Source organism: Podarcis pityusensis, assembly GCF_964106645.2.
Source record: "Podarcis pityusensis genome assembly, chromosome: 14".
Taxonomy (NCBI): domain Eukaryota; kingdom Metazoa; phylum Chordata; class Lepidosauria; order Squamata; family Lacertidae; genus Podarcis; species Podarcis pityusensis.
In genome coordinates, this window is record NC_138039.1 from 36,996,532 (window position 1) to 37,009,606 (window position 13,075).

The 13,075-nt window shown below is 48.5% G+C and overlaps 1 protein-coding gene across 1 annotated transcript in view; it reads right to left on the minus strand.

Annotated features, from left to right (window-relative positions):
• Positions 1 to 2,197: 2,197 nt before the first annotated feature.
• LOC308462691 (5-formyltetrahydrofolate cyclo-ligase-like) overlaps positions 2,198 to 13,075 on the minus strand; it is a 98,091-nt gene continuing 87,213 nt past the window's right edge. The window contains exon 4 of the transcript XR_013979258.1: positions 2,198 to 2,345. The gene's annotated coding sequence lies outside the window, so the exon portion shown is untranslated. The remainder of the gene's footprint in view (positions 2,346 to 13,075) is intronic.

Here is a 13,075-nt window from a genome sequence, read left to right on the forward strand (position 1 = left end):
GAGTTAGTGTAGCGAAATAGGCTGAGTCAGGAACAGTTAGGGGCTAGGAAGACAAGTAAATATCTGAGAGGTGGTTTAGTGAGTGAGAGCAGGTAGCAGAAGTTATAGGTCTGGATAGGCACCCCATGAATGTAATTGACTGATACAGTGGTACCTCGGGTTACATACGCTTCAGGTTACAGACTCTGTTAACCCAGAAAGAGTACCTCGGGTTAAGAACTTTGCTTCAGGATGAGAACAGAAATTGCGCAGCAGCAGCGCGGCAGCAGTGGGAGGCCCCATTAGCTAAAGTGGTGTTTCAGGCTAAGAACAGTTTCAGGTTAAGAACGGACCTCCGGAACGAATTAAGTACTTAACCTGAGGTACCACTGTACTGTTTATGAAACCACACGCGTTTTAAACTGCAATAAATAAACAAAAGTTTATGTTCCAATTTAACCCTGACTGGACTCAGTATTGTCCCAGGTAGGGCCTGGGTGGTGGCAGCGAAAATTCAAGTGGTGGCACAGGGATCAATAGATGGTGAAACTTCCGGGGACCCTGTGTGATTGCCACAGTTGGCATTGCACAAGGCGCCACTGGAATTTTTAAGCCCCAAGTCCACCACTGCCTCCTTGCAGGCTTCCCGTGGGCATCTGGTTGGCCACTGTGAGTACAGGATGCTGGACTAAATGGGCCCTTGGCCTGATACATCAGAGCTATATAATATAATAATAATTTATTATTTATACCCCGCCCATCTGGCTGAGTTTCCCCAGCTACTCTGGGCGGCTCCCAATCAAATGTTAAAAACAGTACAGCATTAAATATTAAAAACTTCCCTGAACAGGGCTGCCTTCAGATGTCTTTTAAAGATAGAATAGCTGCTTATTTCCTTCACATCTGAAGGGAGGGTGTTCCACAGGGTGGGCGCCACTACCAAGAAGGCCCCCTGCCCGGTTCCCTGTAACCTCACTTCTCGCAATGAGGGAACCACCAGAAGGCCCTCAGAGCTGGACCTCAGTGTCCGGGCTGAACGATGGGGGTGGAGATGCTCCTTCAGGTATACAGGACTGAGGCTGTTTAGGGCTTTAAAGGTCAGCACCAACACTTTGAATTGTGCTCGGAAACATACTGGGAGCCAATGCAGGTCTCTCAGGACCTGTGTTATGTGGTCCCAGCGGCCAGTCCCAGTCACCAATCTAGCAGCTGCATTCTGGATTAATTGCAGTTTCCAGGTCACCTTCAAAGGTAGCCCCACATAGAGCGCATTGCAGTAGTCCAAGCGGGAGATAACTAGAGCATGCACCACTCTGGCGAGACAGTCCGCGGGCAGGTAGAGTCTTAGCTTGCATACCAGGTGGAGCTGGTAGAGAGCCGCCCTGGACACAGAATTAACCTGCGCCTCCATGGACAGCTGTGAGTCAAAAATGACTCCCAGGCTGCGCACCTGGGTCCTTCCTTTGTTCTTGTATGCTTATGTTCTCTGCCTGCCCCGCCTTTTCTTCTTGCCATTATTGATTCAGAAAAGGCACATTGGCCAGGCCCACCTGGGCACTACCATTTGAGACTGCGTGTGGGCAGAATGGGTGTGTGTGTGCATGTCTGAACATTTCCCGTCATGTGTGATGAGGGAGGCTTCCTTGCATGAAAAAGCAGCATGTGGTGGGAATTAGCAATCCCATATTTGGAAACTGTGCTCTGCCACTAAGCTCTAGAGAGGGTTGTAAGCTCAGTGGTACAACAACTGTTTTGTGAGCAGAAGGTCCCAGATTCAATTCATGGGAAAGCCACTTCCGAGCTGGAGAGGAGGTGGGGTTGCGGGCTTCACGCCCTCCCCCACGTGCGCGGGGGCTGGCTCACAGCCCCCACGAGATTGAGGGAATCCTCGGCCGCATCATCTTCCTTGCCAGTCAATCGGCTGGCTCGGGAGGCGTGGCCCGCGCTATTTAGGGCCGGCGTGGCCGAGGATTTTCCTCTTTCATCGCTCCAGCTGATCCGGTTTCCCATCCCTCCCACCCTTTAGGTCAGGCTCTCTGACATTGCTATGGACTTTGGTTGGTCGCCGTCAAGGGGCCTGGTAGGAATTTTTTCCACTTGGCAAATTGGCTCTAGCCATTTGGTTTTTCGCCTACCTCGTAGCAAATTGTCACAACTCCGCGGCATTGGAGGTTAGGCATTGGTAAGGGTATTGTTATGTAGATGAGAGGGGGGAGGAAGCGCCATTACCTCCCCCGGATTGCGAAGGGTAGTCCAGCAAAGGATTCCGGGGGGCGTCCTGTCCAAAGCCTATGGAGGTGTGGGTCTAAGGCACGCCCCCAAGCGGTGACCCCGGGGGAGCTCCTAGTTGATGTGCATCAGCAGGACTCCCCCTACTGGCGGTTAACCCTTCCCAGTCTTCAAGCAATTAGGCTGAAGCCGGATAGTCGATAGGACCAATGCCTAAGCCAATACCGCTCATCACCTGTAACCAATAAAGTTGTGGCCATTTTTAGCCCATTAACCTAAAATGATGTGTCACGTGTCTTTATTTCCAATGGGGGGAAGCGGGAACTCGCCACGCAAAGACTCCCTTTCTGAAACACTGCAGTGCTGCTGCCAGCCAGAGTAGACAGTCCTGAGCTTGAGGGACCAATGACCTGATGGTATAAGGCAGCTTATTTTCCTGCGAATTCATGTGAGTAAGCCCAGATGTAGAGCTATAAGCAGGGACCATATTACCTCCCCATGCGCTAGTGAAAACAACGTTTTAATCGTGGGGCGAAAGGAGCCAAATGTTTTCATTGCAGTCATCTCTGTATTATGAGAGCTCCTGGTGCTGCTGCTGTTGACGGCAAATGATGTTATTCTGCTTTCCATGTTCTGCCCATAAATGCCGTTTGAGAGCATCAGCAGCTTGCCGCTCAGAGCCATAACTGTCTGAGAGCACATGAGCTGAAATGGCCCCTCCAGAACAGCAGATGTTTGCTGACTTCGTCCTTCCAAAGCTTGCCTGCTCAGGCTGTGGAACCCAGCCATAGGAGAGCTGCCGTCGGAAAGTCAATTTCCATCTCCTATATTTGGGAGACAGGGCTGCAGCGTAAACCCACCCTTCCCCATATGTGTCGAATGCAGACTTTCTACAAGCTAGCCCAAAGGATGCATGGGCTAATTTAAATGCAAGCAGTAGGAACACGGGTTTAGTGGTGCATCAAGGTGTCAGTCTTTCATTTGCAGCATCTGCGTCCTGGAAAGTATTTGGCTTGTGTTTGGTGAGGCAGGGATGCAACATTAGGAGCTGCAATGGACATTGGGTAAGGGCCCAAGGGCTTTGGAGTGACATCCTAAGGAATGGAATAAAACGAAACTGGAGGTGTCCCTTCCCCTAGGAATAAATGCTGGCAAACTAAATGTGAGAAATATACAGAACATCAGGTATACAAACATAGAAAACATTAGATACAGATTTGGATGTATTCACAACTTACACAATGGAGGCTGGCCCATATGGGTAAGTGGGGACACTGCTCCACCTATCTCAGTTCTCCCTCAGCCCACTTTCCTTCTTGCAAACAACCCATGGGATGGCACTGCTTTTCAGCTTCCTCCTCCTCAGTCTCCCTTGTTCAACTCGACAAGGACGGTGACAAAACTAGAGTTAGGCTGTGTTTAAAAAAGTAAAGGGACCCCTGACCATTAGGTCCAGTCGTGGCCAACTCTGGGGTTGCGGCGCTCATCTCGCTTTATTGGCCGAGGGAGTCGGTGTACAGCTTCCGGGTCATGTGGCCAGCATGACTAAGCCGCTTCTGGCGAACCAGAGCAGCACACGGAAACGCCATTTACCTCCCCGCCGCAGCAGTACCTATTTATCTACTTGCACTTTGACATGCTTTCGAACTGCTAGGTTGGCAGGAGCAGGGACCGAAAGACGGGAGCTCACCCCGTCACAGGGATTCAAACCGCCGACCTTCTGATCGGCAAGTCCTAGGCTCTGTGGTTTAACCCACAGCGCCACCTGCGTCCACATTCTAATAATAATAATAATAATAATAATAATAATAATAATAATAAAATTTATTTATATCCCGCCCTCCCCAGCCAAAGCCGGGCTCAGGGCGGCTAACAACAATCAAATAATCAAACAATCAAATAATCCAACATTCTAAAACATTTCATTATAAAAATTAATTAAAATCAAATTAATGGCAACCGTTAAACAAAGTTCTGTGCAGGTTGCCAGAGGAGGGAGTCAGGCTGGGCCCTGACCAAAGGCCTGGTGGAACAACTCTGAGCTTTCACATGCAGTAAAAGCCCTTCCCAGAAATATAGCGGAACGTCGGGAGAGTCTACTGCTCATTTCTGGGCAACGTGCAGCATGTGCATTTTTGTACGGAGCACTCGAGAACTGCATTACCAAACTCAGAGAAGTGTGGATTTTGAGGGCGGCTGTGTTTCAGTTTCCATGCCATTTTGGGAAGTGTGAGTTCAGATGATTTGCCTTCTCAATGCAAACTGGGTTGAATTTCTCCTCCATGCCTAGCTACGGGTCAGTGGCGTAGCGTGGGGGGTGCCAGGGGTGCCGGCCGCACCGGGCGCAACTTCTGGGGGGGCGCGCTCGCTGCCTCCGGAATCGCCCAGAGCCCCATGGCAGCGGCTCTCAGCGCTCGCTGCGGAAGGCGCGCCAGGCAGCCCCTCCTCACCGACGGGCAGCGTTCGCCTGCGGGGCTCGGCCAGCGCGCAGGGCTGGCCGCATGGAGTTGCCGGGGAGCCGCCGCCGCCGCCTGCCATGCCGCCCTGGCTGCTTCAGCCGCGTCCGACAGCCGGCTCGAGGCTCCTTCCGGCCAGGTCTCCCGATGGGGTGCTGCGGGCGGAGGCTTCGGCACCAAGCGCCACGCCGCCCACCCGCCCCGACGGGGCCCGCCCACCCGCGCCGGAGGCTGGCCAACCCACTGGCCCCAGAGGCGCCCCCTCCCCGCGCCAGAAAGAAGCCGCGTCAGGGCTAGCCGGGCCGGGGAGGGAGACCGAGAAGGCTGCGCCGCAACGCCCAAAGACGCGCGTCTTGGCGCAAAGGGGCCCACGGCACCCAGACGCGGAAGGGACCCTCTCCCCCTGACCCGCCACTGAACTGCAATTCCCAGCTCCCTTGGCAAATCCCAGTGCCCAATCCCCATGCTTTATTTGAGGCAGGGGTCCTTTAATTGCAAAAACAACACCACGGAGGGCAGTAGTCACTACGAAATTTGCCCCAGAGTAGAGCCGTCAGTATTAATGACCATGGTTAGGGGTTAGGGGGCGCAAATTACTTGCCTTGCCCCGGGTTAGGGGGCGCAAATTACTTGCCTTGCCCCGGGTGCTGACTACCCACGCTACGCCGCTGCTACGGGTCAACCCCTGCTTGCCCCCACACCCGCCCTTGCTACTGAGATACAGAAGTGTTAACAGCAGCTCTTGACTTGCCTTCTCAGAATCCTGTCATGAAATATAGCCATTCAGACTTTCAGGGGTGGGGGGTGAGGGAAAGAGATGCTCCCTAAGGCATCTGTTGAGATGACAAGATATTAATTTGCCTCAGAAAGGCGATTTGTTATTCATCTCAGATCTGTGGTGTCTCCACAACATGCAAAAAGGTACCGAGAACTGTCAAGCAGACCACACTGGTGACAGCTGAGGGACAAGGGTGCTGGTTCAGCAGCAGCAGGGAAGAGGAAGCTTGTGAGTAAACAGCTGGACCTCAAGTTTAGAGGTGGTATGTCCATACGTTCATTCGTAGGCACTGAGTTTGGCGGGCGGGGAGGTCACAACCCTTCAATATTTCTGATGAAAGGGCAAGGGCCCACCAAAGATCTGTGTTGGCCGCACTTGCACACCTGTCAGGGACTGGGCAGTGGTGGAGGACACTGGAGAGGGGGGTGATGTCAAGGACTGGGCACAGAAGGAGGAATGGTGGAGACCGCCACCCCACCCTGACCCTTCCAGGGAGGAGGAAGAGGAAGACAGTATAGATTTACAACAGTGTGGAAAATGAGAGATAAAGTGTGAGATTGGTTACATTACGCTCAGATTAAGGAAGTTTTTAAACTTGACAAAAAGTTAGGGTTCCAGGTGGAGAAATCGAAGTTGGAAACGGAATTGTTAGAGCCTAAGACTAAGGTACTTTCAAGAATGTATAACTTGCTGTTAAAATGGAACACACAAGATGAAACGGTAAAATCAGCCATGATAAAGTGGGCACAGGACATTGGGTATAATATCATGTTTGAGGACTGGGAAAGGTTGTGGACTACTGGGCTAAACTTCACTGCTTGTAATGCTTTGAAAGAAAATGTAATGAAAATGATATATAGATGGTATATGACACCAGTCAAACTTGCAAAAATATACCACTTGTCTGATAATAAGTGTTGGAAATGTAAAGAAAAGGAAGGAACATTCTTTCACCTCTGGTGGACCTGCCCTAAAGTGAAGGCTTTCTGGGAAATGATATATAATGAACTGAAAAAGGTATTTAAGTATACCTTCTCTAAGAAACCAGAGGCCTTTCTTCTGGGTATGGTGGGCCAAGGGGTGGTAAAGAAGGATCGAATATTCTTTATGTATGCCACAACAGCAGCAAGGATACTTCTCGCGAAGCACTGGAAAACTCAAGATCTACCCACACTGGAAGAATGGCAGATGCAACTGATGGACTATATGCAATTGGCTGAAATGACCGGCAGAATCCGAGATCTGGGAGAGGAGACGGTAGAAGAAGATTGGAAAAAAATTAAGATTTACTTGCAAAAACATTGCAAATTGTATGACTGCTAAGCAGGATGCTTGATCATAAACAATTTGGCACCATCAAAATAGATGAAGAGAAGTAGGAAGATAAGAAAATGTAAGAAAAAACAATTTTTATTTTGGACAAACAGTTGGATAAATTTAATTGATAATTAGACAGTGAGGATGGAAGTAAGGTGATAATTTGCTGGATTAAAGTTTTTTTAACATGGAAGGCAGGGGCGGGAGATGTGAGGAGGTCACAAGAAGATAAGAAAGTATGTTATGTTTTGTTATAATTTTGTTTGATTATTATATTGTAACTTAAAAATTTCAATAAAATATTTATAAAAAAAAAAAATAGATTTACAACAGTGTGTTGCAGGAGGTCACAGCTCAGAGGAAGATGAGTGGGGAAAGTTGGGAGATAATGGGAGAGGAGGAGCAGGCAAAGCCGGAAGAGCAGCTGGCTAACACGTTGTATAACGATCTCTGGCAGGCAAGCAGCCTGATAAGCAGCAAGGACTCTCCATCAGTTTTATGTAAGTTTATTTACAAGAAAAACACATCCAGAGCATGGCATTCCGCATGGTCTCATTAACAGTAGTTGCTCAGTCTGATTCATTGTCCCTCCCCCAACAGGAAGAACGGCAAAATTCCACCTTTCTTCTCCTTCCCTTCCGTTGTTCTCTAAGGTTCTCCAGTCTCCTGAACAGCTGGCCTGTCTCTTCCCCAGAAGATACAGCCTCTGACTCTGGCTTATCTGCTGGTTGCCTGGCAACGCTTTGGCCAACTTCCAACTCTTCCTCTCCTTGGGAGTTGATCGTGTCTTCCCTGGGAAGGAGGAGGGCCGGGCTGTCCTCTCTCAACTCTGACAGACAGTTCTCATCTGCAGAGTCAGCCCCTTGCTCGCTCAGCTCAATTTCTGAGGCTGACTCTTCCTGACACCTTGTCATTAGAAAGCATATCAGACCCACCATCTCCCAGAACCCAGAGAGCCTTAAAAGAAGGAGAGCAAAGAACTCGAAGACAGAGGCCACTTAGCAGCACCCATAGAGGAGATGATGATGATGATGATGATGATGAACAAGGAAGTGGAAGAGACAGGGGGATGGAGATTCACTCGGGACAATGCCATTACCCAAGAGGCTGGCTTCTAGAGCCTCTCTCTGTAATGTTTGAAATAAGAAATGACTGTAAGAAACTTTTCCTTGTCTTTATACTTTCCTGGGCAACCAACCAGGAGCTGCTGACAGCATCCTGACAACACCACAGGGTGTGCTCACGTCATATGCTCAAGCCATGGGACATCCACATGACATGACAGCACGTTCTGCAGCATGTGCAAGTGATGTCAGCACACCGTGGGGCATGCACGCATGGCATGCTGATGTCGTGTGGCCCCGAGCCCCCTCAATCGCAGGGGCAAGGCGGCAGCCCTGCATTCATTTGTAGGAAATGTAGGAAATATGTAGCTGTTCTTCAGAACAGCTGAAGGAAAGATGAGAAGGAAAACTGTGGTTGATATTCATTTATGTATTAATCACCTTCCACCTGAAGGATCTCAAGGCGAACTTGGATCAATACAACAAAACATAGCCAATGAAATCATGTTAGTTTGAAGACATGAAGCAGATAATCCTTCAAAGCCCTTTTGAAGGCCATGACTGATGGGTCAACAATACATCCCCAAGGAGGGAAATACACCACAAAGAATGCTTAGTTCCCATTAACCAAGTGTGGCCTGCAGTCTAAGTCAGGGGCAAATCCACAAAGGTGCAAGCAGCCCTTCAAATAAGCAGATTGCTCTAGTTGTCTAAAGGTAAAGGTAAAGGGACTCCTGACCATTATGTCCAGTCGTGGCCGAATCTGGGGTTGTGGCGCTCAACTCACTTTATTGGCCGAGGGAGCCAGCATACAGCTTCCGGGTCATGTGGCCAGCATGACTAAGCCGCTTCTGGCGAACCAGAGCGGCTCACGGAAACGGCGTTTACCTTCCCGCCGGAGCGGTACCTATTTATCTAGTGGGCTGTTGCAATGATGGAGCAGGGTGAGTGGGTGCGAGTCTTCCCCCCTCCAAGTGTAAATTAAAGGGGCCCCTGACCATTAGGTCCAGTCGTGACCGACTCTGGGGTTGCGGCGCTCATCTCGCTTTATTGGCCAAGGGAGCTGGTGTTCAGCTTCCGGGTCATGTGGCCAGCATGACTAAGCCGCTTCTGGTGAACCAGAGCAGCGCATGGAAACGCCGTTTACCTTCCCACCGGAGCGATACCTATTTATCTACTTGCACTTTTGATGTGCTTTCAAACTGCTAGGTTGGCAGGAGCAGGGACCGAGCAACAGGAGCTCACCCCGTCGCAGGGATTTGAACCGCCGACCTTCTGATCGGCAAGTCCTAGGCTCTGTGGTTTAACCCACAGCGCCACCCACGTCCACCTGGGTAGACAATCTCATTCTACCATGGCCATTTTGTTATGGATCAAGAGACTCCAAGACATTTTGCCACCTAAAGTGAAGGGGAAATGCTTCATTCTACAGTCATACCTTGGTTCTGGAATGCCTTGCAACTTAAACGTTTAGGATCCCAAACACTGCAAACTAGAAGTGAGTGTTCCGGTTTGCAAACGTTTTTTGGAAGCCAAATGTCCGACGTGACTTCTGCAGCTTCTGATTGAGTGTGGGAAGCTCCTGTAGCAAATCAGAAGTGGCGCCTTGGTTTTTGAATGTTTTCGGAAGTCGAATGAACTTCCAGAATGGATTCCGCTCAAGAACCAAGGTACGACTGCATTTCTGTGTACAGAATCTGACAGAACTGGCAGCTGAATTTTATTTCCAACAGTGCTTTTATTCTAAAAAATATGTTTAGGAGTACTCTCATTTTCCTGCTCATATTGAAATACTGCCCCTCAATGAGGCCAAACTTAGATTCACGAAATGTTTAGGGGTATGCGTACCCCTGTGTCCCCCCAGAAAAAAATCACTGACTTCAAACAATGGTGGTGGAACAACAATCTTGAGGGCAGAGGGCTAGCTTAGAGGTTCGGGAAAGGGCGACCAAAGTAATCAAGGGGATATATTATTTCTCACATGCATACTAATATTGAGTCTATTCCTCTATCCAAGTCAACGACAGAGGTTTCCTGGGAAACCTTTATTGGATGGGCTGAAATTATTGACATCTGAGAATATGGACAATGTACTTGATTCTTTTCATATGCATGCTAGCACCCAGCTTTTCATGGCTGCTTCCAGTAAGATAGGAGAAATTGAGGGCATTAAAAAAAAAAACATAATCCACATCTCATTGAGAGCTGATACAGTTCCATCTGCTCCTGAAGGACATAATGGCAATGTCTTTTGGGGGAGGGTATGGCTTCCTTGTTCACTTAGATCTTGGTAATTATATGTCAGTGCCCAATTTTCCATGTTTTGGCTAAAGTAGTTGACCAGGCATTGGCTATGGAGGTCATTAGCAGCCAGAAGTCCAACTTTCACAGGAAGCATTTGAGATCTGTGTTTCTTTAAGAGCCACGGCTCATTTCAGATGTAGCTCCCTTTAGAACCTTTCGATGGCACACTGTGAGAGGTCAGGCAGGTCCGCTACTCAAAGTTACTGGAGAAAAGGGGGTTAGTCTACATCCCATTCCATCCTGGTATCGTTCAGGTGCCCTTGCGTGAATGTTAAGCTTCAATTTCCTGCATGATTGGAAAGCAAAGCTCAGCTTCGTTTATCTAAATTAGTGCTGAAACAATAAGAATGAGAGAGAAAGAGGAGACAAAGATTTGGAATTCAATTAATTTGCCACCTTTTGAAAACATCAGTTTTGAATGATAATTCCAAAGGCATGAAGTTCAGAGCACACCTTGCCCAAGGTAGATTTTGCAAATTCATGTCGGGCACATCCGGTGGCAAAACGACCTTCGTGTTCCCTTCCAAATGACATGTTTTTTGCATGCAACTTCACAATTTCTGGAATGCCTTCCCTAGTGAGGTGCAGCTGCCCCTCTTGTTATTAACATTCAGGGAGAATTTAAAATTGTATTTTTTTGTTAGTTTGTTTACTGACTTACATTCCGCCTTTCCTCCCGCTCACAAAAATTTAAACAAACATTCCTATCTACCCATACATTTCAAATGTGTGTTTTTAGTTGTATTGCTTTAACATTTTTGTATCTGCCATCCTGAGAACCTAATAACAATAACAATTTATTATTTATATCCCACCCATCTGGCTGCGTTTCCCCAGCGACTCTGGGCGGCTTCCAACAAAATATTATAAATACAATAAAACATCAAACATTAAAAACCTTTGAGAGGAAGAGCTGGATAGGGGTAGTATTCAATACCAGTCCTACTCAGAGTAGACCCATTGAAGTTAATTGACACCACTAACAGGTTCAATAGGGCTTAGTTGAATACAACCATATACATATAAATCATAAATATACATATTTTTGAAAAGCAACCTTCCCTACTTTAATATAACACAGTTTTCATATGCCGTATACATATTTATGCACACAGAACTTGGAGAAGTGTGTTGCAAAATTCCGAGATGCACAGATTTCAACGGACGGCTCTGTTTCGGTCCACATATTATTTCGGGAGCTGAGAATTAGGAAGGTTCGCCTTTTGCTGCCAACTGAATCAAATCCCTGCCCCTCCCCTGGCATGAACAGCCCTGAGCCTGTGCCCTTGCCAGTGTGGCAGGAAATGAAAGTGACTAGCTCTCATCAAGAGAGGGAGATATCCACAGTCCACATCTCATACAAAGCTCTTTATCTCCAACCTCCGCTATTTGCGCAAGAGACGAAGACAGCAACCGCAGTGGCGTGTGGCACACGGAAGGCTGATTGGCATCTGCTGGCAGGAGGATAAGAGCTAATTCTGTGCTTTCCCATTGCTTTTGGCTTTTGATGCAGCACCAGTTCTCCCCCTCCTGGAAAAGGGAGGAGTGCATCACGTCAGATATAATTATGAGACAATAGCAGTTTATTAGTTCCAGGATCTAATTTGAAAACCTGCCCTGCCTACAAATCCATCCATATATATATATATTCATTTGGGAAGCATGTCAGCTCTCAAAGCAAGCAATAAAAATAAACCTGCAGAATGGATCGTTTCGACTTGGGCTAAGGCCAAAGGGGTCGCTTTGCCAAATTGACAGCACTCCCCTCGTCGTTTTGATGCGTCCTGTGTCTGCTCTTGTTGGGCATATAGTTCTCCATTTAGATCCGCCAACACTATCACATATTTCTGTGTAGGCTGTGTGTATTTCTGCAGGCATTGGTGGCACTGTGGTCTAAACCACTGAGCCTCTTGGGCCTGTCAATCAGAAGGTCAGCAGTCTGAATCCCCACTACGGAGTGAGCTCCCGTTGCTCTGTCCCAGCTCCTGCCAACCTAGCAGTTTGAAGGCACACCAGTGCAAGTAGATAAATAGGTACTGCTGTGGCAGGAAGGTAAACGGTGTTTCCGTGTGCTCTGGTTTCTGTCACAGTGCTCCATTGTGCCAGAAGTGGTTTGGTCATGCTGGCCACGTGACCCGGAAAGCTGTCTGTGGACAAATGCTGGCTACCTTGGCCTGAAAGTGAGATGAGCGCCGCAACCCTATATTTCTGCAGGGGAAAGGGTGAGTCCCACACGCTTGGTATATCCTGCACCCAAAAAGGTTGATCTACATGGTCCGTAAAAGCCTGGGGCACTGCCTTCATCAGAAAACGCTAGTTGAGGAGGCAAAGATGGCAGGGGTGATTTTATAGGTCTCTATACTGGGGCATTGGATTTTGGAAAAATTGGTTAGAGTGTGGAACTAGCACCTGGGAGCCCAGAGTTCAAATCCTCCCTCAGCCACGGAGTTAAGTGAGTGAACTTGAGCCAGTTGCTGCCTAACCTGCCTTATAAGGTTGTGCTGAGGAGAGAACAGAGACAATGGTGTGCGGACAGTGTATTGGGGGACTAGGATAGTCCCCTAAATGTTCCCCTGGTACCTGCTTCCCAAAGCCCGGGAAGCTTCTGCCCAGTTTAGGGAGCGAAGTGTGATGCTCACGGATGCAACTTTGGGACGGTGTGACATCACATGCGCAGCATCCCCCAACACACAAACACACACAATCGCGCTAGAAAACTGTCGCCTCTGGACCTAACTGTTCCCCTATGAAAGATTTCACCGCATGCCACTGAATGGAGAGGTGGAGAATGATGCACACCACCTTGAACTCTTGGGAGAAAAAGTAGGGTCAAAATGGAAAATAAAATAAAATGATGGGGGGGGGGGTGTTTCACCATGAATGGGGAACGTGGCAACTGCTAAAATGGCGTTGAAAGTGGCAAAGAGGGCACTAAGTGCAGCTATTGC